The 17,287-nt window shown below is 34.9% G+C and overlaps 1 long non-coding RNA gene and 1 pseudogene across 1 annotated transcript; one reads left to right on the forward strand and one right to left on the reverse strand.

The window, feature by feature from the left end:
- Nucleotides 1–743: 743 nt before the first annotated feature.
- Nucleotides 744–6,416, reverse strand: LOC130047977 (complement C1q-like protein 2; annotated as a pseudogene).
- Nucleotides 6,417–6,977: 561 nt separating this feature from the next.
- LOC130047978 (uncharacterized) lies at nt 6,978–15,134 on the forward strand. Its single transcript, XR_008796803.1, has 3 exons — nt 6,978–7,105; nt 14,788–14,900; nt 15,021–15,134. It is a non-coding gene; the product is annotated as an uncharacterized LOC130047978 (long non-coding RNA).
- The last annotated feature ends 2,153 nt before the right edge of the window (nt 15,135–17,287 follow it).

Here is a 17,287-nt window from a genome sequence, read left to right on the forward strand (position 1 = left end):
TGTCCTTACAATGATTTAATTTGCACATACTATCTCTCATTAGGATCAAGGTTGCCTCGTGTGTTTCATACTAATTGGTTTTGCACAAATTGATTTTCATTACGCATTACTCCGTTTACCTGATCAATATGCAGGGCTCACGGTGAATGCGCCTAGTAAACAGGAGAAACTTACTCCTTAACACCTTATCCTACTTCCTGCATATTCAGGAGTCCTTGTTTGCCCTACTCTCAATTTTGTCGTTATTTTCCGTGGACGTCCATGACGTTGATGGTCGCTGACTTGTCCTGTTACTCGAAAACGACTAAAAAGTTGACTGATAGTCGAGGGATGGACATCAAATTGTCACGCTACATCCTGTTGACGACATCCCACAATAAGTGTCCCGATAGCTCTGTTATGTTGATTTCCAGAGATTCGTGTACGTTTTTTCCATTTCAAGTTTCTCCAAACTTTCAGCGGCTTTTTTTGTGTGTACACTTGTTCGAAATGACACGCTGTGAATGTTTGCTTTGAAACTGCGTGCAATCAATGGTGACCAATTGTTTAGCAAAAACTTTAAAACACCAATCCATGACGTTCACGTATTGTAATAATCACTGATGCATTGCTTTCTCTGCACATTAGACTATTAAAACATTGTGCCCATGTGTATAGTCTTAATCATCAGGCAAGCGTTTCTAGACTGATGGACCTCTTGTTGGTCTTTTTCAATCAAAGCATACAATGAATCAACAAATAAATGGATGCAGTTTGTGTTTAATAAATATCAGTACTGCACAAATACATTTATAGTTCGTTAATTAGAAAACCAGAAAAGACGTTGTAAGAGCCGTGGTCATGCAATGTTGATGTCCAGGTGTTCCAGTTTTGGATCCAGATTTTATCCCCCTCGTTTAACAACAGCTGTAGAGTCTGGCTAGCATGTGGAAAAGTTTTAGTGTTAGAAAACACAAGGGACATCTTTTCGCCATTCTTAGTAATCTTGCCGTGGAAATAATTACTTGGATGACTCATCAAGCTACAGGAGATGCTGTAGAGACCGTTACAGGGGCGGTAAAAATACCAGTTGTTGGATGATAGGCTTCTCCCAAATTTGTCAAAACTCGATCATACTTTACCACAGCGTGAGCGCCCACTGCTGTGTCTTTGGACAGTAGGGCTGTGAAGGCAACACTCGCTCCTCTCTCTGCTAAACATGAATTATATCTAAGTACTTCGTGCATTTTGTTATTATCTTTTTTAAATGTTCATGTTCTAAATTTTCCGAAGGGTAAAAATTTCTAATATGCAGTTTTTATTTCACACCAATGCATATCATCATACCTAAGAAAATAGATCTAATGTTATAACAATTTAGTTTGCCAATACAACCTATTATTATGTCAAATTCTGTCTGACGTGTTTCACACCGATTGTTAGATCGTTCTTGGCACACTGATTTTACCGACAGATAACTCCGTTTACCTGATCAAGATCTAGGGTTCATGGCGGGTGTGGCCGGTCGACAGGGGATGCTTACTCCTACATGTGTCCAGGGGACAGTGTTTACCAACTCTATTTTGTATTGCTTATAGGAGTAATGAGATTTACCATTGTTCGTAATCTTCACTTTTCATCTAATGTCTAGTACAAGTATTTCAATTATTAGTCATATTAGTTACCTTCCGTGTACCAAAGTTATATTTATGTCGTTATTCAAATAGTATGCTCTTTTTGTTCAAATTTATATCTTATGCTAGTCACTTATTAATTAATTGAAGACTTTCTGCTTTCTCTCTTCATTTCAAATTAGTGTGTGACAAAATACTCAAAACGACAAATCATTCTAGCATAACAAGACAAATGTGACCATGTACATTTTACCCGATGTCAAGTACCGTTAGCAGATATTAGTAATATAACTTTTGATTATATTTACTCACAAAAGGGTAATTCTGAAATACATTGATTGAAATACAATATTCCAGTAATTTACATGAGATCATGATCAATTTCTTTATCATTTGAAATCTGCATTTGATCCAAAACTTCACAAAGTGTGAATCAAATCCGGATTCTTCAAAATTCCAAAGAACTTTAACAAAAGTTTTAAGTCATAAAACTTCAAACATGAAGAGCATCAAAACGTAAGAATTTACAACACTTGCATTACTATTCCTCACGATAAATTACTGACTAGGATTTTTTACATCATAAATAGTTGCTTTTTTGATAAAACTGGAACATATAAATATTCATATTTTGTGATGATTCAATAAAAAATTACTTTCTTACACATTATTTTCATTATACATGTAAATACTCTGAAGTTGATATAAAAAAGATCCAGGGGTTCTCATTGACAATATCTACGTCGTCTTTGGAGATCAAGTCTTCAAACAATCCGGTGGAATTCCCATTGGCACGAATTGTGCTCATCTATTAACCGGCTTGTTTTTAGATTCATATGGGGCAGACTTTATAAGCGTCTACATAAGAAAAAACGTATCTTGTTGAGGCCTAACATTTAGACATATCAGCGTTTTATCTATTAACAATGTTGATTTTTATTCATATGTTGATTTCATGTGTGTGTGTGTGTGTGTGTGTGTGTGTGTGTGTGTGTGTGTGTGGCAAATATGACAAACAGTGATCAAATTCATTGTTCTTTTCATTAACCATCCACTACAAATTCAATGTGTATTTTCTCTTCGTTTTAGTTTTTCCCATTCATTTACAAAAATATGAAGATTGTAATTATACTTACGATAACCAGAAACGAGTCCCATTACAGCAAGAAAAACAACACACTTCATCATGTTTCTTCTGAAAAACATATATCATAGAAATTCGACATTTCGCTGATATTATCGCCAAAATTTGCAATATCTTCATATCAGTTTATATTTCCATTAATCCAGTCAACATGTTGAAAATGTTAAACTAGCTCTCGTCGTTTCTTTTTTCTCGTTCGTATTCATCATGCTTATTTTCAAATCAACTGTCATTATGAATCACATATTACTAATCTCCAACAGACACAATGTATCATATTGTACACAATATACCATATAGTACATAATATATCATGTTGTACACAATATATCATATTGTACACAATATATCATATTGTACACAATATATCATATTGTAAACTATACCCAGTTGACGTATCATGTTGTTACAAATATTTCCCAAATGCTTTGCACAATGTCTTCAGTGTCTACCAATTTCACACAGAAATACACAAAATTACTGACTGATACATATATTATTTATTTTACTGCGTTTATCAGAATTTCATTTTAAAATCATCAATGAATTGTGTACGTTATTTGGAACGGGTTATATAGTATACAATGGAGGGTATCTTTTAGGAAAGAAGAGTTAAAACTGATATGAAGTCTTAAATATAGTAGAATTTTCGGTGTCCGTAATTTTTTTTCTGCTTTTCCGCAATATTAGATGAATATTCCATTGCTGTATCAATCAGGGTTCGCATCGATGTTTCCGATTTATCTGCGCTGAGAGTCTCGACAGGTAACACGTACATATACATCTCCGATACTAATTTATAGGGACATGCATCAACAACAAATGAAATCACGTTTTACAACACCAAGCACTGCTCAAAATTACAATATATCATACATCAGTAAAGCATTCTACACGTTTTGGATAAATAACTTTAGAATAATAAACTTTTCTTTACATGCATGTACGTACAGTTGCAGTAAACATGTCAAAATTATATAATAAACTTGGAGAAATATTTCATCAATTATCTTTTGATGGAATGGAATAAGCAACGGACATAAAATTTATACCATTCCTTATCCACATTCACTTCACGCAAACTGGGAATACAGTAGTGTAAATTATGCACACGACATGCATGCTCGGCATGAAAACGCATCGAATGTGAGCGACTACTTGCCTGTGTCTACTCGTAATATCTGTGAAGTACCGTGGATTTACACGTGTACATTTGTTAAAAATACCTTAAGTAGTAGTAAAATTCCCTTTATTATAATAATCCATGAAACGTAACGATAAACTCCGTTTGTATTCCTACAGTAACATATCTTCACTATGTTTTACAGACTGTGACACATTTACATTGTGGCCCGTGCCGATCAACTGTCTTCAGTCAAGTACCTTTACCAGAATGCTGTATTGCGCATGATCCTTGTTCTGTGATTTACTGGTCAGAGTTTTGCAGATTTGTAATATAAGGAAATCATTTAGGTATTTAAACTGCATATGCATGTATAATTTGTATACACAATTGTGGGATTGATGGTTGGAGAGAGAGAGAGAGAGAGAGAGAGAGAGAGAGAGAGAGATTCAAACGTTAATCTTATGATTTTATTTACTGTTAGTTTCTCGTATGTTATTTATTTCTTAGTTACTATTCAATAGAAACTTTTTGTTTTGTCTTATATTCAAGGATGATAGGTACCCTCTGAAACATTGCTACTAGTATAAATGTACATGTACATAAAATATGGTATGGAATTCAAAATAATTGTCTTCCAGAATGAATAAATTACTTCATCTTTCTTTCGCATATAAGATTATATCCAAAAATACATCACGCGTAGAGTATTGACTGCACATTTTCACAGGTTGGCACTGCGATTACAAAAATATGATCCACGGAATTTTCATATTCAGTGTGTATGAATTTCTCAAACGATATTCTAGGTGTACCACTTTATATCAAACGAATTTTTGTTCGATAAAGTAGATGTAAAATCCACTATCGTTATGTAATTTCATAAGAAGGTCGTGTAGCAGTGCAAAATGTATTATCAACGCAAAATGAAATAAACTTAATTATATTTTGCGTTATCAAATTTTCCGTTCATTTTGACACAAACATTAATGACGCAAAATGTAATAAAGGCAATTTATTTTGATCGATTGCTTTTTAGATAGTAAATACTGTGTATACAATAAAAATCTCCAAAACATATTAAGATATATACCTATGCAAATTTCACAACCATAAATTTCATGCTTACTACATTTTGCGTTGATCACGACATTTTGCTTCATTACATTCTGCGTTGGACTCGACGCAAAATGTACTAATACAAAATGTAATCATTGCATTTATCAACTTTTGCATCGTTATCAGGTACGCAGAATTAATAGGGTTTATTCACGATTTTAAAAAATTCAAAATGAAATCTTTGAAATTCTTAAGCATTATAATTTCACTATGAACCCCTTTATTTTAGTCCATTTCACGATTTAATAATATAATTGAGAATTTTGTTTCAGAGAGGGTTCAACACGTTGTCAATATCAAGCAATCAAATATAAAATTCATATTAAAATAATGCAACGTAAATATTTCTATTACCTAAGTTAGTATGTTTTCTCTAGTATCAAGTACCTTTTTTAAATATGATTTAATTGTTGTATTGTACGAATGGTTAATCTGAAAAACCTACATGTAGATGAGGACCTTTAAGTGACGAGCGATCAAATTTGAAAAACATCCACTACTGGTCAGGAAAAGTAATGGATGTGTCATTTTGCTGATAAATGGTTATAATTTCTGCTATTGTGCTGTAGGTACTAATGCGTTCTGATAATTACTGTTTTTGTGCTGTAGGTACTAATGAGTTCTGATAACTATTCACATTTTCACTGTTAGTACTTGTAATGTCTGTTGGTACTGGGGAATTTTCTGTCATTTGTTCCGTGACTTCTGATATTTCCTTTGTTGAGGAAAATACAGATGATTCTAAGAAATGACTAGCTATATTTGTAAAGAATTGCCGGAGAGAAAGAAAAAATCACTTTCAGAATCATTGGTTGTATTGAATACAATATTTAGAAATGTGCTTTTAATTTGCTGAATATCCAAATAAGAAAAGGAATTCAAATTCTATTGTCGTTATAACGATGTAATTTGCCAATACAACCTGTGTTTGGGTCAAATACTGTCTGACGTGTTTCATGCCTATTTTATGCCGTTCTTTACATACTGATTTTGACAACGCATTCCTCCGTCCACCTAATCAAGATATAGGGAATGGTTACTCCTCCTCACAATTTCTCAGTACTTCATAGAACTTATCAGTACAACAGTCAAAATATCAGTAATTATCAGAACTTCTCAATACCGACGTCACAATAGCAGTAATTATTAGCATCTATCAGGAAACAATGTCAATCAGTACGTTTTTCGTCGAATAGTGCTGGCTCATGAATAAGCATGATGCCTCTTATATTTCTTTTAGAATTTGATATTCGCTAGAGGACAAAATTATTATTTTCATACTCCGAAGCCAACATTATTAAAACCTTTTGAAGATAGTTTTAAATAAGATATTGTACAATCTATTAAATATATTGTTTTTACGAATCCTAGAGTTCATTTACAGCAGTACTTACCACCACAGTTTCACAGTACTATCAAGTAAGGTTCAGAATAGATCAAAATACCTACATATATACCATCCCGTACCCACATTTGGTGGGGAATTACATGCATGATATCGATACTTAATTTTGTTTATGGGACTTCAGTATCATTTACAATTGTAAAGAACAATTGTTAACATTAAAAACGCAGACGTTGAAACTCATAAAATTTCATTTTGAATATAATACACCCCGTTATAGACCAGACTACCCACACATTATAAACCATTCTGTATTTCCATCTGGTTCCAATCTCCTTTTAATGTTATCGATATTTGAATTGATCTATGCGTCATCAGCATGAGTTACATAAGTAAAGAATAATAGTAACAAAATAAGATATTGAAGTTTATAAACTACATTGTAGAAGCATTGTTTCTTGTTATAGATTAGAATACCTGTATATTGTATACCATCCCATATCCACATCTGATGCAATATTACAGAAACATTATCGATTCCCGTGCTGAGTCAGGTGATGATCACTGGATTAGAACGTTAGGTACTGCGTTTCTATATGGGTGTAATGACCAAGTAAATAATGTGGGGTATCTTTTAAGTCTACAATCAAGAATGATATTGTTTGGAATGGACAGAAATTATATAAGAGTCTGTATCAATTGACAGAATGAAAATCATCGCAAGAAATAGAGAAAGGACTGACGAAATTACCGTGGTAGGGGTATGCTTGAAAAGAAGGGGGTAATTTACTGTAGATCACTGTATGTTGTAAAACAAGGTACTAATATAACCTATTAAAGCAATGAGACTACTTGTATATACTTTTGTACTTATTATGAGCACTTCGAATGAACTTTCAAATGCTGGTGGATTTTCAATCTCAAATCAACACAGTGAATAAATGAGAGAGCCATATGAGAAATGAATTGGTACTCCTTTCATTTATAAGTTAGATACGTTGTCTTTTAATGGATACCCTGTAAAAGGTTTGTGTGTGAAAAAAAAAATTGACGAGGAAAGCAGTTTCAAATTCCTTTCAATTTGACCAAATATGACAAACTCGTTATGAAAGAATTTTTTCTACTGTTTTTAATGATATGGAATGTATTAAGTGCTTATATATATAGATACAGTGTGAAAATGGAAACATATCACGATTGACATAATAGAAAGGTACATTATGAATTCACCCAATCAAATTTTCTCATATACACATGTAGCAAACAGGTTATGTAATGTAAAACTTATACGGTACCAATTTTGATGCACCAGATGCGCATTTCGACAAATAATGTCTCTTCAGTGATGCTCAACCGAAATCTTTGAAATCCGAAATAACTATGAAGTTTTAGAGCTAAATATAGCCAAAAACAGCGTGCCAAACAAGTGGAGCCAAATTCGTCCAAGGATAAGAGCTATGCATGAGGGAGATAATCCTTAATTTTGAAATGAATTTCTAAATTTTATAACAGCAATTAAATATACATCCGTATTTTCAAGCTAGTAACGAAGTACTTAGCTACTGGGCTGTAGAGACCCTCGGGGACTAACAGTCCACCAACAGAGGCCTCGACCCAGGGGTCATAATGTAAAACTTATACGGTACCAATTTTGATGCACCAGATGCGCAAGTATAAGATGTATTGTGTACAATATTCACTTAAAGAAAGGTGAAGATAACGAACACAGATCAATTTAATAACTCCTATAAGCAACACAAAATAGATAGTTGGGCAAACACGGACCCCTGGACACACCAGAGGTGTCTAGGAGGAGTAAGCATCCCCTGTCGACCGGTCACAACCGCCGTGAGCTCTATATCTTGATCATATAAACGGAGTTATCCGTAGTCAAAATCAGGGTTTCAAGAATGGCCTAACAATCGATGTGAAACACGTCAGACACATTTGACCCCATGATAGGTTGTATTGGCAAACTAGGTCGTTATAACGACCTAGAAATTACGAAATGTTGACTTTAAACGAGACTGTTGAAACCCATGTACCCTTATTTTCTTTGTCAATACTGTTTTGTCTCTGCTGAGAATCGAACCGAGACCTCTGGCACGACATTACAGTGCTCGACCGATCAAGCTCAATGGTTAACCCACTCGCTAGAGCTGACCAGAAGGTTATGCATTTTATGCAACTAAATTGTCGCCCCTCAGTGGGAGAGGCGTCCCAACGCTCCTGGACGTGCCTGTGGGGTGAAGTTCGTGGGACATTCACTCTCACCGGCCAGATATTACCCGGGCCACATGTTAGGAACCAAATGTAACTGCCATGTATGTACCTCAATTGAAAACTGAACCCAAAATCTCTGACACGACAGATCGAGTTAAAGAGCATCTAACACTACCACATTACAATATCCTTAATGATGTAAAATTACATTTTATGCTTCTTACAATTACTTTTATTTCATATGCTGGTTATAGATTTTATTTCATTATTTATTTTCTCTGTCTAACGTCCAAAAGATGGATTTTTCAATGAGATATTGTTTCATTATCTATATTTGTGAATTGAGAACCATAAGGTAAAATAAAGTTTAGAAAAATTCCTTATACATGATCTGATTAATGCTATGTCATACTATATCTGTTATCCATATATCTTATGAAAACATCCAAATAACGGCGAGAGAAAAAATCGAAAATGTAAACATTCGATGTTATAAAACTGCATTATAACAATTTTACTTCCTTTTCGATCTATCTGTATTTTGTTTCTCATTTCGGGTGGTCTAGAGGGGTAGTATATCCCGAAAACAATTTATCGAAATACTCTAAAGAACCACAACATATATCATGTATGGATTGTCCGTGCTCGTTCTAGATATTTCGGTTCATTAACGCTTGCCCCATAAATTCCATATTGAACTAGAGTGAAAAACTTGTTCTTCCCCCATGTGACCCATGTATTGAGGCAATGACCGCACGTTCTAGAGGAAGTTCAGGAATATTTTTGATATTTGTAATGCACTGTTGTCATCTTTTTATGAAACCTATAGGAAAACCAGTTTCTCGGAATATGTATATCGTGCCATTGTGCATCGTCTCAGTTATCAGGAGAGCGTTTGTAGGTTCATGGACCTCTGGTTTTTAATGAAAGGATACAATGAATCATCACATGAATGGATGCAGTTTGTGTTTAATACAGATTCACACTACACAAATAGATTTATAGTTCGCTAATTAGAAACCCAGAACACATTGTAGGTCATGAAATTTAGCTTTTATTTCCGTTCTTGTTCTACATCCATATTTTATCCCCCTTGTTTTACAGCAGTTGTAGATTCTGGATAGCATATGGATAGGTTTTAGCATGAGAAAATACAACGGACATCTTTCTACCATTCTTAGTGGACATAATTACTCATGAAGGTACATGGTATGGTGTAGAGACCGTAATAGGAGTCGGTAAAACACCAGTTGTCTGTTAATAGGCTCCTCCCCCAATTCGTCAACAGTCGATTATACTTTACATGAGCGCTCACTGTTCTGTCTTCACATACAAGGGCTGTAAAGGCAACCTTCCCTCCTATCAGTGGTAAAACAAAATCAATGTACAAAGTCCATTTTAGTATATTAGTTTTAATGTTTATCTTCTCAACCATACAGGAAATGGTTTTTGAGGGGGCAGTACTTTTTAATGCTTCCCATCACTGCCTGTAGTATTCTATTCATACGTAAATAGAATAAGATATTGAATGTGTAGCATTTATCCAATGAAAAGGAAGAGAATAACGAACCGTGATCAATCTCATTACTCCTATAAGCAATACAAAGTAGATAGTTCGGCAAACACGGACCCCTGTACATAACAGAGGTGGGATCAGGTGCATAGGAGGAGTAAGCATCCTCTAGAATTTCATTCCCAACCCCTATATTCTATTTCAATTCATTTATGATATATCAATGTGATTGTGATTTTTTCTAGAAAAACTTTCACACTTCGCAAATATTATATCTTTCACCTGTATGAAATTTATATTTTTTTCTGGATAAAAAGAGAGATATATGATGTTTTTCTATTCAATGATTTAGCTTCATGGGGTGCACTTATTATTGCGATTCATTTCTGCTAATTTTAAGAATGGTAAATCTGAAAAAGCTAAATGATGTATTTTAATTCAAAACGAGTTAAATATAATGCTAAATGGCTTATAATCAAGCACAATGAGTTTAATTCTTTCGTACATTTAACATTCGCCGCAGATATAGAATACATGAAAGGCGAAGATAACGAACAGTGATCAATCTCATAGCCCCTATAAGCAATACAAAATAGAGAGCGTGGCAAACATTGACCCCTGGACACACCAGGGGTGGGATCAGGTGCCTAAGAGGAGTAAACATCCCCTGTCAACCGGTAACACCCACCGTGAGCCCTTATCCTGATCAGGTAAACAGAGTTATCCATAGTCAAAATCAGTGTGCTAAGAACGGCCTAACAATCGGTATAAAACACGTCAGACAGCATTTGACCCAATGATAGGTTGTATTGACGAACTAGATCGCTATAACGACCATAGAATTTGCGAAATGTGGACTTCAATCGAGACTGTGGAAGCCCCATGTACCATCAACTTGGTTTGTCAGTAGCTTGCCTCGATTTAAAAACTGACTATACGCTAAAGAAGCTCTTGCGTATCGAATCAATAGAGAGTTATAAACACCATATACAGGTGATAGTTGAATACTGCTACATATATATGGGAAGTTGACGATGGAGAAGCTTAAATCATCGCGTTTGTCATACATGTCTTTTACTCAGGAGTCAACAACTGTGAAACATTCAACAGAAATATTTCTACTTCAAGCTACTGCATTGCATTGGGGATGTTGATCTTACTAATTTTAAGGCTAAGCTTTATTTACAGTAATCATGACCACCAGCAGAGTTTATGGGTACAATAAAGTAAGGTTCTGTGGAAATATTTTCACCTGATTCTAGCTTACCCCGGTATGCTTTTTAAGGTTTATTTACAGTCATATTTACAGTCAGCAGATTCCATCAGTAATGTTAAAAATAGATCAGAATACCTACATAGTATATACCATACCCTATCTACACCTGGTGCGAATCATAGTGGTATTCTCAGTACTTGAATTGATTTATACGACCTCAGTATCAGCCACATATGACATGAAAGGTACACTTAAGGTTATAAAACAGTATTGTTGAAATATAGCCCCATGTTCGGCTTATCGGCGTATTCTGAATTTTTTATTCATAATTTCAGTCATATTCCTAGACGAGTATTTCGAATTACTGAAATGCTCAGGATTGTTTTTTACATTTTTGCATTCTTTTTAGAGAAATGTTCTTACATACAAAATGCACAAGATAAACAAGGGTTTGTTGGATTATTTATGTTGAAACTAAGTTTTGGAATTAAAACAACTCACATTCTTACATAGACTAGCCCATACTTATTGTGTGTGTGAATTGTGTATCGTGGCTATGACTGCACATTCTAAAAAAGTTCAGGAACACTGTTGCCTCTGGATATTTATTTTTATAACCTGATAATAGCACACGCAGGGAAACCGTTCCACAGAGTATCATTGTGTAATCTTGTTCTAATCATCAGAGGATCGTTTCAATGTCAACGTTTCTCTTGGGATTTTTTTCCCTCTCAATTAGATGGAATAAAGAATTACCACATGTTAAAAGGATAGATATTTACATTTCTCAAATAAATTTCCAGCACAGCGATTACAAAGCAATAAAAGATACTAAATAATCAATGGTTGTTAAGCTTTGCGTCCTGACCAGGCCTGTCTTCGATTAAGATGTCACCATCGTTGTTCTGCAGTAGGTAAAGCGTCTGACTAGCATGTGGATTCAGGGTTGGTTTTAGATGCAGAAAATAACATTGATATATTTATACCTTCTTTATGGCTTTTATCTGCACATCTTTACTTGTTCAACTCCTCAAGTTACAATACATATTGTTACGATCTATTTAAAAGGTGGTGAAAAACCACTTGTTGGCTGATAGACTCCGCCCTAATGTGTCAGCACGTGCTCATATTTAAAAAAAAATAATGGCGTTCATTGTGTGTAGTTGGACAATAGGACTGTAAAAGTTAAAATTGGCATTGTGGTATAACTTTTTTTAAATACAACACACACTGACGCTGTTCCAAATGAGATACCACGTACATGTATTACCGTATCTGATTCTGAATGAACACGGTTAGTCTGCACATCTTGCAATTGCAAGAATTACTTCATTTTGTCGTATACATGCAGAGGATAGCCATACAATATTGACAAGTCGCAAGTCATTTTGGTTATTCATAAGAACTAAAATGTCTAATATAAGAAGTTCAGAACCAAACATGTAGAAAAACAAACAAAAAAACATCCTTTCAAAATTACTTTTGATATCCATAAATCAATACATGAATATTCTACATTTATTAGAAAGTGATGACAATCTTATCATCATAAACATATTCAATTGTGCAAAAAAATTATCATCGGTTACAGAATATTTAACATCATTCACTTCAAATTTCTTATGACCTGCTGTTGCAAAATAAATTTCTTTTAACTTGAAACTATTAAAATCAAGATTTGTGCGATTGATGATTTAATATTGGATCTGCAGATCCCAAGGAGGGAGAAATCTTGGAAACCTATCCCTATTTTCGGTATACTGTCGATATTTCCCTTACAATAACATGAAATAAAACTCAATACTAAAACTACAATTTTATTGACATCCCTATAACATTGCTCTAATGTATAAGACGCTCGGGTGAATTTTACGAACACTGATACTTTTTTGTTACATTTTCGAATAATTTAATTCTTATTGTATCCTTGTTTCTGATTGGTCAAATTCCAATTGAGGAACGCAAGTTATTTTTGTATAACCTGGTTTGGTATGGGGACACCCCCCCCCCCTTGACAACCAGACGCCGGGACTATTTTTTTCTCTGTCTAGAATTACACCGCAGGACTGTTTTCAGCCTTCTACGGAATAGAAAGTCAACGTTTACAATAAGATATTTCGGTTTCATACACAAATTGTTTTCTCGTCGTCAATATTATCATCTACTTGTAATTGTACGGAAATAACTGTTATAAAAGATCTTTTGAAAATCTCTGTATGCATGGTCGAATAATAGATTAAAACTAAGATATTATATTAGAATTAATGATTTGCCAAGTAATATAAGCATTACCTTGTTTATTTTGAAATACATTTCTCACTGGGTAAAAGGGGGGTCATTGCTTGATCCGTCTTTTAACAAAGCAAACAAGAATGCATACGTCACATTTTATTACATCACGTCAGACACATTGACATGTGGATCGCGATTTGTCATGTGCTTACATATTTTTGTGTCGAATTTACTATTAGTGACAACGTTGCATACAAGGGTAGGTTTTCATGTAATAGAAGTTTTTACAGAGTTAAAAGCCGCAAATTATTGCATTTTCTATTTGAAAATGTATTTTGGCTAGGCCTAAAGAATGCAATTTCCCGTCTTTTCTCAATCTGTCGGAGATGAGCGACTTCAAAGTCGATCTCTATCTCTAAAGGGCAGCGAAATACGCATTACATGTATAGTCTACACATATTTTCTATCATAACAAACTTCACCTTCGATACAATATTTCGATTAATAGGCTAGGCTCCATAGAACTAAGATAAAAGATGGCGACCTTCGCAACACAAGGGACGCCACTCGGCATATAACGAGTGGCGAAAGGCGACCCAACAGGGCAATAATAAGTGCTACTGGTTACATTGAAAGAGTGCACATGTATATATATGACATAATCATGTCATTCGATCCGCGGACTTTACGATACCATTTATTCCGTAAATGTGACTTTTTAAAACGGAATAAATAATATGATTAGTTAACATGTGTAAAAATATAAAAGTATTAGTAACTATTTAGTCCGTGTGTCGACTATCTATAATTATATATCTTTACACATATATATAACCATGATAACGATATTGTTAAGTGCGCGGATCGAATAACATGATTATACCCACTGTTTTACTAATCAATAATAGTTCAATCATTAAATTTACATTTGATTTATAAATGCATTACAAAATCTAGACAATAAATCTAACATCCAAAGTACTTCTCAATTAATTCTAAAATATAGCTCGCTCTCTCTCTCTCTCTCTCTCTCTCTCTCTCTCTCTCTCTCTCTCTCTCTCTCTGTGTGTGTGTGGGGGGGGGGCTGTTTAGACTAGGCTCCGCCTACATTTTCACCGCCGAACGGTCATGAGATGGGTTATTCGCTATATATACCTGCATGTCTCGTCCTCTGTAAGACATTTAAGGGGTATGTATTGGAATAAGCATTTACGTACATTACATAATATCAAATACATTATCGTATTTTTTCTCTAAAGGTTTTCCAAATGTAGTCTGCTGTGTTAACGGTACTTTAATCAGAATGCGATGTCCCTTACAGAATGAAGCTGAATTTATCTGTCGGAAAGGCTATTATGCAATCAATGTTCAGGTACATTTGTACATGTATGTCAATATATTGGCTACCGGAATATTTTCGTTTTATTTTTGCATATTTTGCCCTCCTCTCAAATAGTACAACGAACTGGATGATTTGTTTTTATCATTGAAGATGACATGTGATGGAACTTTCCGCTTCGTCCATTGTGTTGCCAAATGGCCCGGTAGTGTACATGACTCCCGTGTCTTCAGGGAGTCCTCCTTCGCGAGATTATTTGAAACTGGTAAGACTGATAATACAAATAGATACATGTATCACAGTGATTCTATACATGTCTGTGCGTATACCAAATGACAGAAAAAAATAATTTGTCCAGTTGATTATTTTCACCTTATTTATGATGCATATTTAACGAATTCTGAATTTTCACAATTTCATCCACTGTATTGTCCCTCCATATCCACTTCTATGCAAGTACTTGTTATTTCATCAACACAGAATTAATTAATACTCTTTTTATTAGGTGCCAGGATAGGTCTTATTCTTGGGGACCCGGGTTACGGACTGAAAAAATCCCTTATGGTTCCTTATTTGACCCCCAGAACTAGGGAAGAGGAAAAATTCAACACAGCCCTCTGTCGAACCAGGGTTACCAATGAACAGGCGTTCAACATTCTAAAAAGAAGGTTTCCTTGCCTTCAGGTTGGTGAGTGCAGTTATACAATTATAAAGATCTGATAACATACATGTAGTACCAATGAATTTGATACGATTTTTAATTCGACTTGTTGAAGTAATAAAACCAATTTATTATCACTTTCTTAAAAGGTTTGAGAGTGCAGCCCGACAGAGTCTGTGCAACAGTGATTGCATGTGTGATACTTCACAACTTAGGGATTGACAAGTGCGACATTGTTGACCCACCTCCCGTCAACAGACGTTTGATGGATGAGGTAGCCTTGCCTTATGCTGGACGTCGAAAAGAGACGAAGACTGTCCAAGATCATATCGCCAATACTTTCGTTGGACAGTAACCTGTATGTGAAATTCATAATCAAAATATAGTTTGATTTATGTATTTATTAGCATTCTGATACGAGTTTTCCTTTCAACAGCCGCAGAACTTCTCTCTCTTCTTTTATCTTTTCCTTCTTCTCTACCAATACCTCCACTTCCATCAGCTTTCGCTTCTCAACCCTCAGAACCTCTTTCAGCATTTGAATGAGACTCTTCTCCTTCCTAGGTGGAGCGCTGGACACTTTTGATGATGCGCAGTACATGTAGGACTGTTGTGGGTCACTGAATGCCTGCTGCGAAGCGCCACCGGTTGTCTTACCACATTCCACTTCAAGATCTAAAATAAAATGCCAATATCTTTTATTGCTTCAGTATTATATTTCGACCACAAAAAACGTAGGCAAAGGCGAATCCAGAATTTCCAGAAACGGTGTGGGGCACATTATGTCCGGCACATGAGAAAGTCAAGTATTAGCCAAAATACTCAGCCATGTTTTAGTTGCCAAATATGGAGTTTTCATCTATATATGCCAGTAATGCTTTGTAAATTTGGCGCGAAAGGGGGATGCCCCTCTTAATTTGCCACTGATAGTAATAGTAGTATTAAACATATAATTCTTACCACCCGAATCAAACCCTTCACTCAATCCCTCTACTGATGGCCTTCCGTCCATTGTCTCGATAATGGCCTCCTGAATAGAAGTAGGCGAAGCGGTCTTCGGCCCGCCCCACGTTTGTGGTATATTCATTTTGGAAACTTTCTCCTTGGCTTTAAAATAAACATATATTGTATTATTATTCTTTTTAGTAAGCATTTCCTAGTTTTCAAAGAATAGACATGTTGGTATGTACTTGATTTCGAGGTCGAGGAGTTGTAACTTTCTATCGTAGGACTTCCAAGTTTCTATTTGTCTATTAGATCTATTTGTGGAGAATTTCGATTTGTGAGTATCAGAGTTGGTGAAAGATTCCAGACTACCAGATACAACAAAACATTTTTAGAAGAAATATAACTATTCACTTCCGTTGCAATAGCTCCGATTTTCGTCAATTTTGTGAAAATTAGATGTAATAGATCACGTTAATGTTGGCCAGATTGAAGTTGTGTATTTATTGCAATGTCGAGTGATTAAACAATTACACCACATATAATACTTGTCTATTATTACATTGTACTGTATGGAATTTTCGGGGGAGAGGGGGGTACCTACTTTCATTTTTGAATTTTCCGACCTTGTTGTCCATTTTGAAAATTAATCAAAGGTGCTAAAATCGCAAATTTTATGGTGCATGTAACCTACGCATAGTAAAAGGAGTAATTGATCCAAAAAATGGTTACATTTATTCCACAAATATTTTTTGTAAACTGGGGGTTGGGGATATATCCATCTATGAGCTAAAAAGGATGAAAATGATACTAC

Source organism: Ostrea edulis, chromosome 7 (assembly GCF_947568905.1).
Source record: "Ostrea edulis chromosome 7, xbOstEdul1.1, whole genome shotgun sequence".
NCBI lineage: Eukaryota > Metazoa > Mollusca > Bivalvia > Ostreida > Ostreidae > Ostrea > Ostrea edulis.